The sequence below is a fragment of the Onychomys torridus genome, chromosome 5 (assembly GCF_903995425.1).
Source record: "Onychomys torridus chromosome 5, mOncTor1.1, whole genome shotgun sequence".
Lineage (NCBI taxonomy): Eukaryota > Metazoa > Chordata > Mammalia > Rodentia > Cricetidae > Onychomys > Onychomys torridus.
In genome coordinates this window covers 9406705-9424801 of record NC_050447.1, presented here as the reverse complement: position 1 = coordinate 9424801, position 18097 = coordinate 9406705, and the positions used below count along the sequence as shown (strand labels likewise).

The following is an 18097-nucleotide window of genomic DNA, read 5'->3' as shown; positions in this document are numbered from 1 at the left end:
CGAGGGGAAACCCCAGATGATTCCCCCCTCGTACCTCGATTGCTCGCACTGGCTCCTGCCTGCACCCTGCAGCCAGAACTCATGGAGGTACAGAATGGGAGGTGGTGGTGCTGGTGGTGGTGGATCAGCAATGGAATTTTTCCCGAAAGCCTACGCACAGGGCCCCTCCCAGCTCTGGCTCTGCTCAGGCACACTTCTCCCCACCAGCTTCGGGCCAAGCTGCCCCGCCCTCTTGACCGATACTTCAATACTCAGTGGCACTATATTCAGAGCGTTTTCCCTTCTGTCCAGACATTCTTCTCCGGGGGTTCTCCTCTACATCCCGCCCCCCTGCAGAGTAGGGCAGCTTGCCGGTCCTCCTGCGAGTCTCTCCAGCCGGCTGCGTCCCGCAGCTTGAGGTACACCTCGCTCTGCACTGCAGGGACCTTGCCAGAGGAGGCCCAGGGGGAGCAACGCGCGTCTGTCTGCCCCCGCCCAGTGGCAGAGTTGGACGAAGACAGGATCCTGCTGCTTGGAAGGCTGAGTTCCACATCTAACCGAGCTCAGAGAGGTCAGGAAAGGTACTAGCGCTTCTCTCCTTGCCACATCCCCCTTGCAAACTTATGCTGGCCCTGGTGAATGGATGCGTGCTCTAGACTCTCTCGCCCCTTCCTTGATGAAGATGCGTCTTCTAGGGAAAGAAATGTGCAGGGATGGTTATAGGCCTGGGTCTGTATTAGCGACAACTTAGCTTGAATCACCTAAAGCTTATCATCGCAGTTGTCTGTCTGCAATGCCAGATCGGAGGGCAGCGAATTGTCCTAAAATCAAATCTGTACTCACGGGGGCGTTAGATGAAAAACCGGCTAACTTTTTCAAGTGGTTTTGAGACTGCAACGCTGCAGGGATGTGAAGCTCAAAAGAATTTCTATAACCCTTGCATTTAAGGCTATGCTAACACCCAAGGACGTGTAAACATGTAAACACTGTAAATGATGCAGGTTCCAGACTCTACCAGAGTCATCGGAGTGGAAATGGAAACGAAGTGACTGCCTGCATCTACTTTCCTCTGGCGATTTTAAATTGATTTCTAATACTCTTATTGGTGGCAGGTCTCTGGTTATAAGTCACCCTCACCTTTTTCTGTAGTAGAGGAGATTATCGAACTGGCTAGGTCCTCCAGTTTGATTTGGTAAATAATCAGATGAGTAGGATTAGCCATCTTTCTGTGTAGAGGCTGCAAGTTAGATTCTTATCAACACTGAATAATTTAGAGGATTTTCTACAGAAAGCTTAGTGGGCTTCAGAAGAGAGGAAGCTACTCCTGGAGGAACGGCAATGGAAATAAACGACAAGAGAGAGACAAAGCGTTATTTGAGTCTTTTAGAGTGAAAAAAGTAAAATCAAGAGTTTGACTTAATGTCGAACCACCAGGAAGTGCTTCAGGCATGTTGTAAGTGTCTGCACGTCCTGATTTTATGCTTCTCTCTTCCACCTTCTGGGAGAGTGGAGTCCGACTCCCATGGGGCCTCCTGCCTTGTCATCTGTTTTGCAACCTGATAGGGGGTAGGTTTTCCCTAGCTCAGGTCCATGACAGGCTTTTCATAGTTTGGATGGTATTTCTGGGGGCAGCTTTACAGTGTGATGGGAAGCTAGGTCTGCTTGGAATTTTCCTGTAGATTGCTGGTGGATTAAGGAAAACTACTATGGTGCTTTCTTATTGAAATCTGGTTTCAATTCTAGGAAACGTCAGTAGCTATACTGCATGATATAAAATTTGTCAATGACGCATATTTTATAAACTAATTTGAAGATGAAAAAACAATAGCTTAAGGTTGTTGAAATAGAATATGAAGACTGAAGAATTTTGACCGTGGGAAGCACTCCAGCTAAGGTGTGCTGCCTCTCAGCAGTTTCAGGAAAGCTGAAAAATGAATGCTTCAGGTTTGTGGATTTTCCTGAGGGAAATGTTTGTGATACTAATCAGCTCTAGAAGTGGGTGTCTGATCCAAGCCTTTTAAAACGTTTTAGACTTTAAACATCTGACTGGTTTCTCCTAAATCTGAATGTTGGCTAATGGCAGCACAGGAAATACTGTCTTCAGCCTGAGTTTAGGGTAGGAACACAAGTAACAGCCAACAACTTAAATTCTAAGCTCCAAATATTGTTCCAAGTATACATATATGTAGAAAGTGTCATAATGACATTTGTAGCACCCAGTAAGTATGAATGATAGTGCATATGGTAATCAGTGTGTAAACTAACTCCATAACTTATGCAAGGAGACAGGGTTTGGGAGGGTTGACCTCTTCCAACCCAGACAGACCCAAGATTGCAAAGCTGATAAAAAAATAATTAATTATTCCCTTTGAACTATTTCCCACAGTTTGACAGTGACGATTACTACTTCATTTGGGCCAATGTTGTGATGCTAGAGTTTTGTTTTCAAATTACTTTTGTAGCTAATATTATTCATTATATATTGAAAGATTAACTATTACATAATATCTGTATGTATTTGATCACTTAGGGAAATTTATGGTTTCTGAATGAAAATATCTGCTTAATGTATATCAGGTTTTTAATAATGACTCACGATGGGCAAATCTGGATTGGTTTCTTTATTTGAATCCCTCTACTTGTCACTCCATCTGTCCAAGTAGGGAGCTAGGACTCAAAGAGAGATGGGAAAAGAAGATTCTCCTATTACATCATGAGTGAAGATGTGATAGCTGCTCAGTGAGATGGCTTCTTTAGAGGACTAAGGTGGTAGGGTTGGCAAGGAGCCATGTTCCTTCTTCTCTCAGCCCCAACATCAGCTCTTGTATGCCTCTATTCAGTGGATCCAGCAACAGCAGGAGGTGGCTGCAACTCAATATTGCTGTGGTTTGCTACTTTTGCATTGGTAGAAAAAATTCTATAGTGGTGTTGAGAGAAAGTTAGTGGTTTGGGGAGAAGTAGAATGCAATTAATAATTATTTTATATTGTGTTTCAGCTAACTGATATAAAAATTACACATGCATGTATATATGTACATGTTTATATATCATGTAGGTTTGAATATATGTGTGTGTATGTTAGCAGCTGTCAGCAGATAGAAGGGCTATTTTAAATTATATCTGGATTATATTGAATGGAAAAGCAAGGTTAACCTAGAAATCCTGACTGAGATACTGAAGTAAAAATTGTTAACAATGTATTCAGAAGGAACCAAATGTGAGCCAGAAACTTACTAACAGGAAGGCTCTGGTGCCTCGGGAACCATGCTGGCACGTCATGGGCACAACCCCATTGAATTGTAATACATTACATGTTAATTCCTACTGTACAAAAGGGAGAAAGTAAAAGATGGCAGTGTCATGCCCTTCCACGTGGAGTAGGGTCCAGCTAGGGAGACATAGTCAGTGTGGAGTAGGGTCCAGCTAGGGAGACATTGTCAGTGTGGAGTAGGGTCCAGCTAGGGAGACATAGTCAGTGTGGCTTTCTGTAGGGTCCAGCTAGGGAGACATTGGCTTCAGTGTGGAGTAGGGTCCAGCTAGGGAGACATTGGCTTTCTTAAAGGTCCAGCTAGCCATACACTGAGGTTAAGATTGACTCTATCAATACTGTTTTTGTGGGTGTCATGATCTTTTTGCTCAGTGCAGTGACAAATAATGCCGGGGGCAGGCATTGGCCATCATTTGAGGGATTGCTTTGCTTTATATTAAACAATGTCATCTCTTTCTTAAGTGTTATTTGAGGCCAGCAATGTGGCTTGTTGAATAAAGGATCTGGCTACATGGTAAGCCTGGAGACCTGAGTTCAAACCATGGAATCCATGTACAGATGGAAAGAGAACCCACTCCATGAACCTGTCCTCTGACCTCACACATGTGCCAGGGCACACGTGCCTCCCACCCCATTTTGCGTGCGCGCACACACACACACACACACAAACACACACACACACACACACACACACACACACACTGATAATAAAGTTAATCAAAGTAAGGCATCGGTGCTGGATCAGAATAGGAAGTGAGGTTCCTTGAGCCATTTCTGTTGTCAGTGTCTGCACACATCCTCCTGGAGTGTTTGTGTGCATTGGTTGGAAGTGTTTTATCCCACGGCAGGGGAGAGGCCTATAGAGAGGCAGTATGACGGGCATCTATGTATCTGAGTGTAAAAATGTGGGTTTGCTCCAAATGCTCATTTGTCCTATATCTGCAGAGGTCGCAGAACAGGTTAGGAGGATGACAGACATTATTTTGCCAAATGAAGAAATAGAAACTGAAAATGATCAAGGGTGGGGCTGGGAGAAGGGATGCACACAGGGTTGGTGGGGGAGGGGAGCTGTAGTCATTGTTGTGACACAGAAAGAGGCCCAGAGATGTCCCTGGTGTCCAATAACACTGAGTCATATTTCTTGATAGACAGTTTACTCTTGTACTTTCCACCTGAAATGTACAAAACAAAGCAGCGCTTGAGAACTTATGACCAAGCTCTGAGGCGTTCAAGGAACTTTCCCTTCGCTGAAAACCTTCATAGTTAAACGTATGTTTTTCCAGTTTTGTTTTGTGTTTATGTTGGATATAGGGAGTGTGTGTGTGTGTGTGTGTGTGTGTGTGTATGTGTGTGTGTGTGTTGGAGGGGGGCAATTCCTCAAGCATTCATCATTTATTTTCTCTTGAGACAGAGTTTGTCATGGGCCTGGAACTCATTAGTAGGGATGGGCTGTTTGACTGTTAAGCTGTAGAGATGTGCCTGCTTCTGCTTCCCTGGCATCGATTGGATTGCAATCTCAGGTCAACGTGCCTCACTCTTTTGAAATGTGTATTCTAGTGATCAAACTCTTGTCCTCAGGTCTGTAAAGCAAACACTTAAGAACTGAATTATCCTTTCTCCAACCCTACTGTATTCAACTTTTGTTCTTAGCTCTCTACAACAAGTAAGTACATAAAATTAAAATAAAATATTATTATTAATACATCTTATTATTCAAGACTACTTGGGTTATTTTTCCTATTTTTAATGCATAATTCAAACAACCTGTGAACTTATAATAAGTAAGAACTAGGCATAAAACTAAGAGCTATTGGAAATGTGTATGGAAGCAGCAGAGAAGTCAGGAATGTTAACTCTTTGATTAAAGGCGTCTCCTATGTGAACATTTTCCCTGCAGGTGGCACCAGGGAAGATCAAGGTACATGGTGAGACTCTAGGTGGGGGAGGAGAGGGTAATCAAGAGAAGGGACAGGGAAATCAGAACTCAGGCCCATCCATCAGAAGATCCTCTGCATGCACAGGGTGTCACTTGTCAGTTCCTTTAGAACCTCCCCTTTGTCAGGTTGTAGGGTGCTCAGGAGAGCTCTGACCCAGTTCAGCCTCATCTTCACCCTCCCCCGGCTTCTGGAGAAGCTGGCAGAGTGGGAGCATGAAAGAACCTGGTTGGGCTCCTGTGGAGGGTCCCTGGTGATTGAAAGAACTGAGTGTCTGTATGGCTGGCATAAACAATGCTTCCTCATCATATCCTCCAGACCCAGCTCCTGCCATGCTGCCTCTTCACCTTACAGATTTGTCATTCCATCACACGTCATGAATCGTGCCTCGGGGGTCTGTAAGTGCTGGGTTCAGTGAGATGCTGTTTCACAAAACGAGGTAGAAAGTAACTGAAGAAAACATCTGATATTCACCTCAGATTTCCACGTGCATACTCATGCTTGTACACACACACACACACACACACATTGACAGGACAGTGTATTCTTTATGCGTCCACAGGAGCTGGTCGTAGGGTTGATTTGTATTAACTTTAGTAAAACCCAACCACATTACCCAGGAGTTTGACAGCTGAACAGGGTTGTAAAGGAAGTAGGAGACAGAAGTCACAGGGGAAAAATGTTCAACTAAGGTAATAAGATCAATATTTCAGGAAAATGTTTTGGGATAGAATTATTGATGGAAAAGACAAATTAGAACTAAGGAAATCAATCATCTGGAAATTCAAGTAGTTAATTCAAGTGTACAGTCTTCTGCCTGTTTTCATTCAAGGACATAACTCTAGTTATCCTTTCTCACAGTCTTTCCCTGCCCTCTTTCTTCCTAGTGGACCTTTCCTGTCACCTACATCCTAATTTCTCATATAAAGAAAAATTAGCCTAATTTTTGTTTTACTTTTTTTTGTATTTATTTCCTCTATGTCTGGTATTTATCCCACCATATAAAAATTTTTATACCGTTATGAGAGAAGACTTTTTCTGTGGGGATGAAACACACACACACACACACACACACACACACACACACACACACACACACCTATTTATCCCAGATATGAAGCCCCTAACTGACCCAACTATGTATCCCACCAAAGTCCCACTTTTTAAAATTGGTTTTACTTACAGAAATATGGGTGAGGGGTCACTTATAGGAGCAGAAATGACTCAAAGACAGCTGAGTCACCAAAGCTCACTTAACATGGATGACAGTTTACAAAGTGGGACAAAAAGTGACAGCCTGCTGGCAGCTCAAAGAGTTGGAAGGTGCCCTTTGCAGGTGACTCAGTTGGTCTGAGGCTTTTCCAGGCAGCACATGTAGCTGCTGCTTCTACCAGGCATCCCGCAACAAGTCTGTCTTGACCTTTCTGAGAATAACTCTCAACAGTCTTGATTGGTTATTCTGGGAGGGAAGGGCCTAGTGAATCTGGTGGGTTTCCGGGACTTCCTGGAGCAACTTTGAGTTGTTTACTTTTTGTCTTAAGGAGCTTCCCTAGAAGATAGAAAGTTTGAATCTGGGAGGAAACTGCTACACGTTACATGCCCACTTCTCTTGCTAAAGATTCGATGAATCTAGGTGTAGTTAACTCCAAGGCTCGTTCCTGGTTCTCTTTGCATGTGTCTTTCCCACCCCATCCCCATATATTACCTCACTAGCAACTGTTTCACTCCTTAACTAGTTGTTTATTTCTCAACATGTAGATATAGGAAAGTCTCAGAGGCCGGTTGTTAAACCTCGTCTCTGCTTGGACTTTCTCTCCTGGTGATCTCATCCTTACTCCTGACTCAGATTTTAATGCTTTCATGGGCTGATGATTCATAAATTTATGCCGCTAGTTATGATCTCCCACATGAACTCCAGACTCACATTCAAAGTCTGTCCATCATCCTTGATTAGATGTTTAATACATTGGATTCTCAACTTTACTCCTTAATCTACCTTCCTATGTTTTTTGGTGATAATCCCCTTCTTTAAGTTCTGTAAATAACCAATGAGTAAGTCAGCATGAGTTATTTTTAATTTCTGTTTTTCTCATGCCCACACTGACTTTGCCACCAGATTACACAGTCATGCTTTTAAATAACATTCAGTATCTAAATGATAGTAATGATGGACTTTGACACTCTTAGGCTCCTTCTGCCTATGGCTTATTATATCACTGTCTGTAGCTCAGGCTTGAAGTTTTAAACTTAGATCTTTAAATGATGGATATATTTTTTCTGATTCTGTTTGTTTCCTGAGTGCTGAGATCTCTGACCTAAAAATAATAGCCACTTTCTCCTGCCCCCAGCCACAGTGATATGACATAATCAGGACAATGACAATAGATAGTGCCATTTAAAAATGAGACAAAGAATGGCTATGGTAGTCATCAGTGCCTAGCAATGCGAAACCCAGCCAGGCCTAGTGCCTTATTTTCCTCCTCCCTCAGAGCAGAAAATGTGCCTAGTGAAAGCTCAAATTTGTTTCCAGAGTGTCACAGTCCAAGAATGGAGTCCCATGAAGGGCATTCTGGGTTCTTTTGAGAAAACTCCAAGATAATAAGACTCATAATCTCATTTTCTTCAGAACACAGAATTATTCTTGGAATGTACTTTCATATCCCTCCAAGGTTTAGCAGATAGGAGTGAGTTTGCCTCAGCTCTTCATATTCATATACCTCTATGGAAAAGCATGTTTTATCCAGGTGACTCTTCTTAACCCTCAGTGTATAAACTGTCCTATGCTCTGAATAAAGTTGGTTATTGCACGAGACTTTAGTTCACCTCGTATTTAGGCCTTGTTTGCCCAGGTTCAAGGCACCAAATAGAGTACTAAATACCAGAGAACAGTTCTCTTGGATTTTTATCTTCATTCTTTGGATATTTGTCTCTTTGGGCCTTTACTCTTCTTTCCCTAAGAAATAGCTGACATTTTCAATTAAGTTGTGTACTTCCTGCTTTCAGAGTTAGACCGCCTGTGCACTTTTTTTTTTATGTATTTGCTGGTATTCTGTTTTTGCTTTTAATTTTAAACATCTTTAAAAATTTGGGCCTTCTTTTGAGTTTTGTTGAGGTCCGTTAAGAAAAAATACTAGTACAGTGCTCCTGAGACTGGCTCCTCTTTATTTTGTCTGTGATTCAGGATACTATAGAGAGAGCCCATAAAGTGCTTTAGAGCTCTTTAGACTGACCGGTAAGATCTGCAAGATGTGACCTTAAAAATTTCTCAGATCTTAACGAGAAGTTCAGCTACACAAGTGATTGAACTTTAACCTGAGAGAACACAGTTCTAATGGACCTCAGATATGATCTTTGCCCCTAAACCATGTGTTTCTTTGAGAATTTGTTGATGTCTAGACAAGCAAAGAGAAAATCCATTTTATTTCTAACTAGGCAAGTACTTTTTTTGTTTTTGAGAAAGAGTGTCATGTAGTTCATACTGCCTTGGAACTTGCAATGTCGCTATACTGGTCGTGATTTGTGATGCACCTGTTCTGCCTCACCTCTCCAGGGGTGTGATTACAAGGATGGCCCATCACAGCCACCTTGAAGCTCCCATATTTTTCTGCTCCTATATTTGGTTTAGTAGCTAAATTCAGCCATTGTCACTTTCATAAGTCTATTTTGTTCCTTCAATATTATTGCAGGCCACAGTGCTACCAATAACATTCCGCAATGTAATGTGCATGAATTGTCCTTTCTTTAGACTCTAGGAACAGAACATCACCACCTCACTAGTCTTTACTGACAGTATCTTTGCCTTTTCTCAGCTCTCCCCTGCCTGATCTATTAATTTCAGTATCATTAATTGCTTATGTAAATTGTTACCCTAAACTTAGTGTCATAAACTTTAAAAAAATGATTTTGGGCGGGGCTAAAGACTTGGACAAAAAACAATGGTGATGGTATTCTCCCCTCCTTCAATACCAGTGTCCTCAGCAAGTGTGGGTCATTGTGGCTCAAGGCTCAGGTGGACACAGGGCTGTCTGTATGGAGCATGTTTCTGTTGCTGGTCCTGTTGCTTGACTGGCTTAGTTGTCCTCCTAAGGCTTTTCCTCTTGCTGAGTGAACTTTCTGATAGCATGAGGATTTGAGGATTTCTGGGTGTCAGACTTGGTTTTGTTGTTCTTTTTAGTTGAAAGATTGTTTTTTGTACTATGTATTTTTATCCTAGTTTCCCCTCCCCTTTATCTTCCAAGGTCCATCCCACCTCCCTCCCCACCCAACTCCACTCCCCTTCTTTCTTTCCATACAAAGCAAACAGGCAAACAAACAAACAAAACCACCACTGATCAGAGGGTTTTTTAAAAGTAAAAACACAAGAAACACACACACATAAGACCCATAAAAGCAGAACATTGGAAACCATAATATATAAGCAAAACACCCCCAAGATACAAAAATGCCCAAACAAAGCAATATGAAGCAAAGAGTCTACAAAAATCCCCCTGAGTTCATTTTGTGTTGGCCATCTATTGCTGGACATGTGACCTACTGTTAAGTGCGGTAAACATCCATGTCGGAGAAAACTAATTTTTTCCTTTGTAAATTGGTGTCAATTGCAGATATCTTCTTGGTAAGGGGTGGGAGCTCTATCCACTTCACATCACATTCCGCTCCTGTGAGACAGAGGGAGAAGCGGCCAACATCTAAGGACTGGGAATTCGGTCCTCTCTGCCACACTTGTGCTGTTCTTCTGGGAAGAGGACCTTATATGGCCATCCTCTACTCAGGATTAGAGGGCATAGACATCATTTCTTGATGAGTAGACTGACATGCATAACCATAGGCTGGAAGCCATTGCTTTTATGGTAGCTATTTCTGGAAATTATGCTCCACACAGGGTGGTATTGTAAAGAAACTACTGGGTCATGCTACTGTCCTCTTACAAACCTTCCTCTGCTTTCTTCTCTAACTCCAAGTAAAAACCAAATTCATTACAGTGACTGGCACCCTTAGCATCTCATCTGTTCTTCTTTTCCTTGGCTCACTGATTAACAAACAGACACCTCCTTTTATAATTATCAACCATAATGCTATGTTCTTGCCCAAGAACCTTTGAACTTGCTATTACTTTTTGCCTGGAATTCTCTTATCTGAGATATTTCCACTCTCCTTTACCTCCTTTGGGGCTTGACTCAAGTACCCCGTTTCTGTAGCAGCGTTCTGTGATTGACAGTCTTCAAATTATATGCTCGACAGCAGTCCCTGCCTCCCTCCTTTACACCTCTGTTGCTGTCTAATATGACCCTGTTTGTAATACTTTGGAAACTCTAGTGGAATTGGAAACACAGAGTTAGTTTCCAGGTTTTTAAAAAGTTAGATGATATTTTATGGTACAAGTGGCAACAATAAAACGTATTCAGATACCAATTCAACAGCAATTGATAAAGAGATGCATATCTGTTCATGTTTGACTAACTGATAAAGTGTAGAAAAATATTCAGTTTTCAGAGATTTATTTATGTTCATATAAAGGAACTCTGGACTTGTATATAAGGTTTGTTTAATGACTTGTGAACATTTTCTTCATTGACATAGCTTTGTCATTTGTTGGTTCTAGCATATGGTTGTTTCTAATATAAACTTGAATGAATGTGTGAATGAATGAATGCTGTATTGCTACCGAGGAATACAAACCTGTTTAAAATAGGGGAGACTAGGCATGATTGTCCATACCTGGCAATTCCAGTCCTCAATAAGCAGAGACATGAAGATGTTGAGTTCAAGGCCAGCCTGAGATGCATTGTGAGACCTTGTTTCTAAATGCAAGCAACCAATCAACCAGACAAGTAAACACCCATAATACTACTGGGGAAAAGAAGGAAGAGTTATGTTCAAAGAGAATCTAATAATTTACTTTATTCATCGAATTATTTTCTTCAGTCACCAGTAATGTTGAGTGCCTAGAATGTACAGGCTGTATTCTAAGCACTTGGCAAATTTTAAGTCAGTGAGAGCCATGAGAGAAGATTTGGGAGGGTTAAGATATCAGTCCTAGGAGATAGAAAAATTAAAGGTACTAGGGATAGATATTATGCCTAAAACAAGAAAAGGAGAAACTGATTTTGGAATCTCAGGACTGTGATAAACACAGGCCATACAGTTGAAAATATTAGTCATTGGGAGTACTGACATGGAGAGCAGATGACCCAGAGCATAGTTTGTAAATTAGCAAGTAAAAAAATCATCAGTTGTGGCCAGTTGTAAGACCCTTCTCCAGGAGGCAGAGAGATATATAGAAGATGCAGGTCACATACACAATGAATTGTCACAGAGCTGGTTACATTGGGAGAAGCAGGGCTCAATGACAGTCTTCAGGAAAGCTGTGGTCAGTTCCCAGGTCTTCAAGAAAGAAGGTTAAACTTCACATATCCTTGCTTGCCTGTCAAACTTGCTCTGTCCGCCATCTTCTGACACCATTTCTATCCACCTGTGCCTGTTCTTACATATCTGTCTTTAAAGAGTCACCTTCTTTCTAACATTTTCCATGCAAAATCAAACTTCAACCCAATTTCCTGTCTTACTCCTGGAAATTCCTTTACACTCTACCTTTGTGAACTTACCAAGCAATATTAGCACTTGGTAGGTAGAGGAAGAAGGATGCTGAATTTAAGACCGGCTTGGGCTACATTGGTAATATCTTGTCTTCCAAAGCCAGATGACCAACCAACCAACCAACCAGTCAGCGAAACAACCAACCAACAAAACAAACACACACAGACACAAAGACAAACAGCACAAATATAAAACAATTGGAAAGAAAAAGAAGAGCTAGTTCAAGGAGAATTGATTTATTAATACATATTATTTATTTGTTGAACTATATGCTTCAGAATTTCCTGCATAGAAAGAAGCTTCAGATAATACTTAATTAAATAGAAACATATTCATGCAGATCCTCTCAGGTACACAGGATGAGCAGAGCTGTGATGATGGGGTTGGAAGAGCTGACCTTGGGGAAACACAGAATCCTTGTCTACCTGCCTGCCACCTTGCCTACAAGATAGTAGGGCTTTACAAATGTCATTTTTGTTGCCTCTAAGCCATTCATCCTTGCTGAGTGTTAAGAGAGTTAAGGTTCCGAAAAAAACGTGTTCAGTTAGATTTGACCTAGTATGAATTACCCCTAATCAGATCACATGGCTGTTGAGAATTCTTCCCAGTGTAATCCTTATTTTCAGGGTCAAGAAATGAACTGAGAATTCCTGGGAGCCTCATTTGATCCAGGATACATATAGAATACTTGGATTCATTATAAAAAATGTGGATGTTTTAGAATCAAGGAAACATAATAGAACCAACCCAGGGCTGTTTAATATTTCATGCCTCTTTTAAATTTTAGAGTGGGTAATTTTTCTATTTCAAAGAAAACACTTTCATAAATGAAAGAAAATTGAAATATGGCAACTCTAATCTCTAAATTCACTCAAACAGGAGTTCTTTAGTTTTCTTAATTCTAGTTGCCAAGTATTTTAGAAACAAGTTAGCATAAGAGGATGAGAGAAGTTTAAAAATATAGATATAGTTAGTATATAATTTATTTAGTGCCCCTTCTTTCAAGAGTACAAAAGATCAAACATATAGTCTTAGCATTACTATGTCACTTCTAAATGTCAGTCCCATGATTAGATTTACAAACCTGTATTTCACAGTTTTAGATGCTACTCTTGTAAAGCAATGTCCTAGTGGTTGCCTGTGAAGAAACTTGTGACATAGTTTTGCTGATGTCTTGTTTGACATGGAATGAATGTACTTACTTTACTAACCTTGGCCTTTCTTAACTCCAGCTACTGTTATTTACCAAATAGCTCTTCTATGCCAAGGATTTTAATTCTGGAAGACTAACAGCAGTGTAGAAGGTCTGTTGACAATGGTGCCTGTCTACTGAACATTTTCTTGTGCATGGTTCTCTGCCAGATTATGTGAGAGACAGAAGTGATGACAAAACCCTCCAGAGATGTATTATCTGATGGAAAAGTTAATAGTTGTATATCTGGAGTAGAGTATCCCATGTGTAGAATGATGGCTTTGTACGCATTTTTTCTTTGACTGCCAGGAATCAGGACATGCTGCCTTTCTTGGGCTTGTACTATTTCATCCAACATCACCTTCTACTGGTGTATGTATGGTTCTTCCTCCTGACATAAACCTGATCCAGTGGTTTTTACGCTTCCTGGGGGACTATTTCCATAAACCTCCAAGACAGGGTTGTGAATCTTTCATTGTTAACTCTGTTCAGTAAATATTTATACACATTTCTTTATTCTCCATAGTGCCAAAGACTTTAACTTAATCAATTCTTCCAACTTATGAAGGTTAACTTCCTATTCATACACTGAAACACCATAACCTAAATGACTTGCTGAGTGCTCTCAGTGAGAAAGTGGTAGAAATGGGATTTGAACTTGCATCTCACTTTAGATTCTGTTCTTACTATGAAGAATATTATTTGCTAGTAGTCTCCACTGGTAACAATTAGTAACAATTATAAAAATGTAAAGAAGAGAATATAAAATTTCATAATTTAGAGATGAAACTCATATAAAATAACAGGCTACTAAATTGTTTTAGAGAGTTCAGCAAGTTTACCAGAAAGGTATAAAAATAGTACATTTTTCAATAGTAAATTATCATTAGCCAGCATAATACATTAGTAAAACAAATCATACAACTTCCCACAGCTGAAACACATTCTCCTCAATAAATTGTGGCTTCTTTGAGAGCTGAATAGATAGAAGATGACTTAGAACAAGAAAACATGGCAGTGTGTTCTCGCCAGTGCAAAGAAAGCCAACGTCGAGCTCTAAGAGGAGTAAGCAAGAATGTGATCCTGCAAAACTGTATGCATAGAAAAACATAGGAAATAGAGGAGTAAGCAAGAATGTGATCCTGCAAAACTGTATGCATAGAAAAACATAGGAAATAGAGGAGTAAGCAAGAGTGTGATCCTGCAAAACTGTATGCATAGAAAAACATAGGAAATATTGAATTTAATACAGAACTATGAAAAAATATTCCTGGGACATGATGAGGAGTAGAACATCAGTTCAACCTTGGAAGGAGTGCTGAAGACCCCGGTAATGGAACTTTGAGACAGAGTATGATGGTGTGCTAAATGCTGCAAAAAGGAGAGTGTAATGACTTTAGCAAAAGTGTCAGGGAGCAAGGGTGATAATCAAGCTATGGTGAGGTAGGAGGAGGATCACTTTGGACCAGTACCTGGTTCTGATCCTCAAGGGAGCTATTTGCAAACAGTAGATTACAGTGACATCACTGTAGTAGCATTTGGTTCATGGCAATGATGATATAGGACAGTTAATTCTAAAATGTAAAACAAAAAACTCAAAATCTGCTAATAATTGCCCTCTTATGTGTAGACAATCCATGTGGAGTTGCAAACCCAATCATCACAATTCTGGATAATTAGGACAAGTTGCATCCATTTGGAACTGAAGTTAGTGTGGGCAAACTGGCATAATGCCAGGTAAACTAGTGAAAGATGGTTGTGTGTGTGTGATTTAAACACAAACTCTACCTCACTGTATAAATCTAGACTATGTTCAAATTCTGTGTATTTTCTCCTCAGGAATATTAAGGTGATAAGAACAAATTCCTGGGCTGTTAAATCTGACATTCCAAAGAAAGGAAAAACATAGTTGGATTCAATATACACTGTGATAGTCAACTCTGACCCCAGATGTGGTCCTTAGACACTGAATTAGAACTACCTCCAATATAATTTCCTTATTTCGAAGATAAGTTGTCTTATGTCATGAAGCCATTCGAAGACAGAACCAAAATTTGCATTCATGTTTCTTGGCTTCCCATCTACTTCATAAAGTAGGGAAGTTTGTTAAAGTGAGGGAAGACCCAGATTTCATCAAGAATTCTTCAGCTTCAGTGTGATACCAACTATTATTGTTTTAGTAATTTAATGGAAATGTGGTAGTGTGCATGAGAATATACTAGAAGTTTGTAAACCCTCCACCATTGTTCACACAAGGCATCCAAAGACAGAGAGGTTCTGCATCCTAGAAATGAATTTTTGTCACACCAGCAAATGCTAGGGATACGCTGAATATTACTCACCTAGAAAGCAATTTGGCCGATCTGTCCAGAGATGAAAGTGGGGTGTTGAAGTCTCCCACTATTAATGTGTGGGGTTTTATATGTGATTTAAGCTTTAGTTAATATTTCTTTTACATATGTGGGTGCCCTTGTGTTTGAGGCATAAATGTTCAGAATTGAGACTTCATCTTGGTGGATCATTCCTGCGATGAGTATGTAATGTCCTTCATCATCTCTTTTGATTGATTTTAGTTTGAAGTCTATTTTTGCTGGAGATTAGGATGGCTACACCAGCTTGCTTCTTAAGACCAGTTGATTGGAAAGTCTTTTCCCAGCCTTTATTCTTAGGAGGTGTCTGTCTTTGAATTTGAGGTGTGTTTCTTGTATGCAGCAGAAAGATGGGTCCTGTTTTTGTATCCATTCTGTTAGTTTGTGTCTTTTTATAGGTGAATTAAGTCCATTGATATTAAGGGATATTAATGACCAGTGATTGTTCGTTCCTGTTGTTATTTTTATTTTTATTTTTGGTGGCAGTGTGTGTGTACTTGTCTTCTTTGGGGTTTACTACTGTGGTGTTATCTATTGCCTGTGCTTTCATGGGTGTATCTGCCTTCCTTAGGTTGGAATTTTCCTTCTAGTTCTTTCTGTAGGGCTAGGTTTGTGGATAACTATTGTTTAAATCTGGTTTTGTCTTGGAAGGTCTTGTTCACTCCATCTATGATGATTGAAAGTTTTGCTGGGTATATTAGTCTAGGCTGGCATCCGTGGTCTCTTAGTGTCTGCATTATATCTGTCCAGGTCCTTCTGGCTTTCAAAGTCTCCATTGAGAAATCGGGTGTTTTTCTGATGGGTTTGGCTTTATATGTCACTTGGCCTTTTCCCTTTGCTGCCCTTAATATTCTTTCTTTATTCTGTACATTTCGTTGTTTAATTATTATGTGGCGAGGGAACTTTTTTGGGGGGGTCTAGTCTGTTTGGTGTTGTATAGGCTTTTTGTATCTTCATAGGCATTTTGTACTTTAAGTGGGGAAAGTTTTCTTCTATGATCTTGTTAAATATATTTTCTGTGCCTTTGAGTTGGTATTCTTCTTCCTCTATCCCTATTATTTGTAGGTTTGGTCTTTTCATGGTGTCCCGAATTTCTTGGACATTTTGGGTCATGACTTTGTTGGTTTTAGTGTTTTCTTTGACTGATGAATCTATTTCTTCTAACGTATCTTCAACACCAGAGATCCTCTCTTCCATCTCTTGCATTCTGTTGGTTATACTTGCCTCTGAAGTTCCTGTTTGTTTACTCAGATTTTCTATTTCCAGAATTCCTTCTGCTAGTGTCTTCTTCATTTTTTCTATTTCCCTCTTCAGGTCTTGGACTATCTCCCTTTCTTTTTCATGATTTTCTTTCAAGGACATATTGTTTTCTTCTTCTTTAATTGTCCTTTCCTCTAGTTTTTTTATATTGTTCTTCCCATTTTTTGTTTGTCTTTTCCTCTACTTTATTTTTGATTTCTTCTAGGATTTTTTTAATGTAAAAGTTTTTTTTTCCTTTCCATTTTTTTATACCAACCACAGTTCCCCCTCTCGCTCCCCTCCTTCCACTCATTCCCCTCAACTTTTAGAATATTTTAAGTTCTAAGTTATAAAAAAGCCTTTTCAGTCACCTTTGTCAGCAACCTGTGTGTGTGTTAAAGAATCTACTTTTCAGTAGTTCAGTTGTGTAGGATTGTAGCCTTCCTTATGTAGAGATTGTCCTGATGCAAGAAGCAAGTTATACATGTGTATCTGCTAGATCCTTTAGTTCCTCCCTCAATGAGTCAAAATAAAACCCAAAGTGTAACCTTCAAAATAGACCTGACATCTTAAAAAACAAAACTGTAGCCACCTATAGCATCTTGTGACCAATCCTGGAATCCTGGAAGGAGCCGATTCTTAGGGTATAACAAACATGATTCCATGATGAGTGAGGCAGTATTTGCTGATGGCTGGAAACTGCATTTTCTTTACACTGAATCTGAACAGGATGAGAGAAGTTATAGAAAGCAGAGAAAACATCAAAAACAATTAAGTTAAAAATGCCCATTCTTAGTAACAGCCTAATGCACACTACTTTACTGGGGTAATAGTTGACCCACTTGAACAAGATTAGTTAATGAGGCCAATGGAGAGAAGATATAATTATAAATTAAGTCCTTGTCATGAGGGCCAGTGCTCTAAAGTCTCTCCCCCAGATAATTGCACACCACCCTTAGTAAAAGTTGACAGTATAGACTCAGCTGTCCAGGACAGGGAGAGGGAACCAGCAGCCACATTCGTCACACAGGAGCTCAGCAGTTTACTATGCCAACTAGCAAATACACTTTGTTAATAGAAACAGCCTGGCTCTCAGCAGTTCAGCAAGCTGCTGGCTTGCTATTAGATGTTCCTTGTCAAGAAGGGGCCCAGCAAACAGTGCCTTATAAGATGCCCGGGACCACTCCAGGAATGAGTGGCTGCTCTGTCGATTCAGGTATACAGTGTAAATCACTCTCTACAATGTACAAAAGGCCAAGTATTCAGAATGAGTGGTGTCTGAGGTCTCAGCGACAGGAATAACTAAGGCACAGAAGAATGGCAGTCAGTCTTGGTGAGACTGTCTATAGACTGGATAGGCATCAGGGCTTTTGTGGTCAAAAGCACATCAGTGTTTAATAAAACAATGACTGTGTCCTAGATTGCTTTATTTGATGGCGTTCTTTCTGAGAACTGTGGCAATCCTGCTGCCGTGCCTCTGCAGGAGGCAACAGAAATAGTGGGATCTGGTTATTTGCCA

The 18097-nt window shown here is 40.3% G+C and overlaps 1 protein-coding gene across 3 annotated transcripts in view; it reads left to right on the top strand.

Annotated features, from left to right (window-relative positions):
• Nucleotides 1-242: 242 nt before the first annotated feature.
• Il15 (interleukin 15) overlaps nucleotides 243-18097 on the top strand; it is a 71930-nt gene continuing 54075 nt past the window's right edge. For 2 of the 3 annotated variants that reach the window (XM_036188747.1, XM_036188743.1), the window contains exon 1: nucleotides 243-560. The gene's annotated coding sequence lies outside the window, so the exon portion shown is untranslated. The remainder of the gene's footprint in view (nucleotides 561-18097) is intronic. The other variant, XM_036188744.1, reaches the window with a different exon arrangement.